Source organism: Lolium rigidum, chromosome 1 (assembly GCF_022539505.1).
Source record: "Lolium rigidum isolate FL_2022 chromosome 1, APGP_CSIRO_Lrig_0.1, whole genome shotgun sequence".
In the NCBI taxonomy this organism is placed as follows: Eukaryota; Viridiplantae; Streptophyta; class Magnoliopsida; order Poales; family Poaceae; genus Lolium; species Lolium rigidum.
In genome coordinates this window covers 134,738,663-134,743,662 of record NC_061508.1, presented here as the reverse complement: position 1 = coordinate 134,743,662, position 5,000 = coordinate 134,738,663, and positions in this window count along the sequence as shown.

The window sequence follows — 5,000 nt, the reverse complement described above, 5'->3', positions numbered from 1 at the left end:
AAAAAGATTGCTCTAAGATTACTAGTGAACTAGTGAAAAGCACTCAGGTAACCACATAAAGATGATACTAATTACCTACAAGGTAAATACAGATTATAGGTTAGAAATATACAATATAGCAATAAATCTGGGAATTGGGATGTGGTGTAAGCATCATTTGATGCACCAGAAGATCAAGATAATGAAGAAGGCTTTCAATTTCAGAAAAGAGTGTTGATCTGTGTCCTACGCTTTCCACAACAAACAACAAGAACGAAGTTGAGACATAATTCACACTGCTACTAGGTAGATTCTTCATTTTTCATACTGATTCAAAATAGCAGCTGACTGCCTCGAGATTAATTGAATATAAAACTTTCTATACCACCACATTACTAAGTAGAGGATGTAGAGCAACATAATTATTTTACAGAGATTATCAGGATTCAGGAAATGAACACAATACTGTACTTGCAGAAAGCAACATTGAAATTGTAGTACACTCAAGTGCTCAAATATGAAATTCTGATCCAGAAAACAACATTACAGAAATTTGTTATGAAGGATTCAGACTTATATACATAAAATTGGCAGCATTTGTGCCAAATGAATACCAGCTAGAGAACTGCACAATCAACTCCATTAGGCCCAGCACATACTCCATCAGATCTACGAGAATAACCAAGCAAGGTAGGTGTTAGTAAAGCATCAGGGATGTTGCTGTTGCAAGTCAAACCGAGTAAAATACAGGTCAATTAAATATAAAACAAATAGAGACTGTAAGGGGTGACTTAGTGTTAACATCATCAAACATACATGGTTGTAAACAGTTCCCCTGGTCTAGCACAAGCTTTTTCTTGTTAACACACTTTATCTCACTTAAATATACATAAAACAGAATGGGATTCTGAAAAGTAAGACACAAGTACAGCCCTATAGCATCGCAAGCCAAAAAGCACAGGTTCTGAATTCTCTACAATAAATCGAATATTGGTATACACCCAGTTCATCTATTATTACAAACAGGTAGATGCGACCATGCACATTCCAACAGTAGGAGATAACAGTCAGAAAATTATACATAGATGGGATGCACAACAGCTAGACAAACATAAATAGGTGCCTAACAGCTTAATCTGGACTGGACCAATATAGAAAAAACATTCTTACCATGCAAATGATATTGAGGCGTTGCTCTCCATCAGCACAATAGCTGACCAAATTTACAAGATTTTGATGGTACAGTAAACTGAGCCTTAAGGGCCTCCACGAGAAATTCTTTGTTCCTTGATTACTATACCTATTGATCTGCTTTTTAGCCACAACCTGCAACAGATGCTTCTGCAGTCGTGGATGCGCATGTAGTAGACAATCCATCCCTCCGTAGCCGCTAGGGTATTTTCCACGCACACTACCACACACGCACAGAGGGAAAAAATGCATCAGCATCAGCAGGAGAGGAACGAGGGACGTGAGGTCGAGGGAGGATGCGTGAGTGCTCACCGGCGTTGTGTGGAGGAGATGCGGGGTTCCGTCGGGAAGCAACAGCAGGTGCCGGAGAGCGGTGTCGGAGGAGAGCAGCCGCAGCACCAGTAGGTCATGGCCCTCCTTGATCCGGCGGCGTCGCATCTGGAGTAGGAGTAGGAGTAGGAGCAGGTCGCCGTCCTTCTCCAGGATGAGCGCCGGAGCAGGACCGAGCCTTGAAGGGGCAAGGCATGCCGTCGCACGTAGGAGGGAGGTCGGAGAGGAACCAGATAATCCGCGGGAGGCCAGGCTGGTTCGTGGCCGACATCGGCAGGCTAGGGTTTGCGTGCGGCTTGTTGACTGGTGGTGCTGAATGGCGGGATCGGTGAACTGCGCGATGCCTTGTGGTGGGAGGAGATGGAAAGAGAAGGGCAGGGGGTGGCGCCGGTCGAGCTTGGGCTAGGAGAGGCCGGCGGCGCTCGCGTCTGGCGGCGGAAGAAAGAGCGAGGAAGGAGGGGGCGTCTCGTGGGTGGATAAGGTTTGCGGTCTGGCTGGGCCGGCACGGGAAATTTGGCGGAAATAGGCGCGTGATCTGGGCGGGTACTAAAATTTTCGCTAAGGAGTTGAGGCAAAGGGGCGCCAGGCTAATAGTATTGGGCGGGCCACTAAATTTTTCGGTAAGAAAAGGCAAAATTCACGAGACACTTTATGTAAGTTTATGTAAGTTTCAAAAAATTCAAAACGCATATAAGTTTATATGTACGAATGTTGAATTCTACCACTTTAAAAAATCTTAATTGAAAATTCATTGTATTCTAATCTAAACAAAAATGACAAATCTAACAATTTTTCAAGTTCTCAAAATGCGCCCCATTCATCATACTCAAATCCACACATTTGTCATTCTTGCTCAGATTAAAATACAAAGAATTTTGATTTGGTTTTGTGTGCACTAGTAGACTTCATTATTATCTACACCTGGAAAAACAATTCAACTTTTTTGAAACTTTTATAAACTATTTTCAAATTTGTCAAAAAACAAGCTACATTTAGCTTGGAGTAATTTTCCCGCGCCCAAAAAATTGATAATTAGGTCTCGCATGTGAGTCTGCTTGTCCTACATGTTACTTAGTCATGGATCCTGCATGTCATGCTGGCGGGTCCTATGATAAATGGGTCCCACGTGTGATTGGATAGGCTGTGTAATTGGACCTTCTGGTCAATGATATGTCTCCAACGTATCGATAATTTCTTATGTTCCATGCTACATTATTGATGATATCTACATGTTTTATGCACACTTTATGTCATATTCGTGCATTTTCTGGAACTAACCTATTAACAAGATGCCGAAGAGCCAGTTGCTGTTTTCTGCTGTTTTTGGTTTCAGAAATCCTAGTAACGAAATATTCTCGGAATTGGACGAAATCAACGCCCAGGGTCCTATTTTGCCACGAAGCTTCCAGAAGACCGAATGAGAGTCGAAGTGGGGCCACGAGGTGGCGAAACACCAGGGCTGCGCGGCCCAGGCCCTGGCCGCGCCGACCTATGGTGTGGGCCCCTCGTGCCGCCTCTTTACCTGCCCTTCCGCCTACAAATAACCTCCGTCGCGAAACCCCCAGTACCGAGAGCCACGATACGGAAAACCTTACTGAGACGTCGCCGCCGCCAATCCCATCTCGGGGGATTCTGGAGATCTCCTCCGGCACCCTGCCGGAGAGGGGATTCATCTCCCGGAGGACTCTTCACCGCCATGGTCGCCTCCGGAGTGATGAGTGAGTAGTTCACCCCTGGACAATGGGTCCATAGCAGTAGCTAGATGGTTGTCTTCTCCTCATTGTGCTTCATTGTTGGATCTTGTGAGCTGCCTAACATGATCAAGATCATCTATCTGTAATGCTATATGTTGTGTTTGTCGGGATCCGATGGATAGAGAATACTATGTTATGTTAATTATCAAGTTATTACCTATGTGTTGTTTATGATCTTGCATGCTCTCCGTTATTAGTAGAGGCTCGGCCAAGTTTTTGCTCTTAACTCCAAGAGGGAGTATTTATGCTCGATAGTGGGTTCATGCCTCCATTAAATGCGGGACGAGTGACAGAAAGTTCTAAGGTTGTGGATGTGCTGTTGCCACTAGGGATAAAACATTGATGCTATGTCTAAGGATGTAGTTATTGATTACATTACGCACCATACTTAATGCAATTGTCTGTTTGTTTTGCAACTTAATACTGGAAGGGGTTCGGATGATAACCTGAAGGTGGACTTTTTAGGCATAGATGCATGCTGGATAGCGGTCTATGTACTTTGTCGTAATGCCCAATTAAATCTCACTATATTTATCATATCATGTATGTGCATTGTTATGCCCTCTCTATTTGTCAATTGCCCGACTGTAATTTGTTCACCCAACATGCTTTTATCTTATGGGAGAGACACCTCTAGTGAACTGTGGACCCCGGTCCTATTCTTTACATCGCATACAATCTATCGCAATACTTGTTTTACTTGTTTTCTGCAAACAATCATCTTCCACACAATACGGTTAATCCTTTGTTACAGCAAGCCGGTGAGATTGACAACCTCACTCGTTTCGTTGGGGCAAAGTACTTTGGTTGTGTTGTGCGGGTTCCACGTTGGCGCCGGAATCTCCGGTGTTGCGCCGCACTACATCCCGCCACCATCAACCTTCAACGTGCTTCTTGACTCCTACTGGTTCGATTAAACCTTGGTTTCTTACTGAGGGAAACTTGCCGCTGTGCGCATCACACCTTCCTCTTGGGGTTCCCAACGGACGTGTCAACTACACGCATCAGTCAACAATTCAATATGTGGGTCCAATCTATCAGTGGTAGGTTCTAACCTAGAGCTATAAGTGGAAATTGACAAATAGGTGAAATTGGTGAGGTGGTCGACCGGTCATTTCATCGCATCACATATTAACACTTATGACCTTTTAAATTGGTTGTAATCAACTAAAAATAAGATTGTAGTCGGCCCCATCTCGTCTATGACCATTTCATCTAAGGAAATCATGACTTTTCTGATTAAAATGGTCGTAATGATTTAGGCTTCGGACCATCTCAACTGCCTTACAACCATTTGGTACAAAATGGTCATGGACATATGACCATTTCACCCAGGGTCACTATAAGAAGGTCACTAGTTAACACATTTCTTGTAGTGTCCGGGGGGAGTATGGTCGCAAGGCTGAAACTTAAAGGAATTGACGGAAGGGCACCACCAGGCGTGGAGCCTGCGGCTTAATTTGACTCAACACGGGGAAACTTACCAGGTCCAGACATAGCAAGGATTGACAGACTGAGAGCTGTTTCTTGATTCTATGGGTGGTGGTGCATGGCCGTTCTTAGTTGGTGGAGCGATTTGTCTGGTTAATTCCGTTAACGAACGAGACCTCAGCCTGCTAACTAGCTATGCGGAGCCATCCCTCTGCAGCTAGCTTCTTAGAGGGACTATCGCCGTTTAGGCGACGGAAGTTTGAGGCAATAACAGGTCTGTGATGCCCTTAGATGTTCTGGGCCACACGCGCGCTA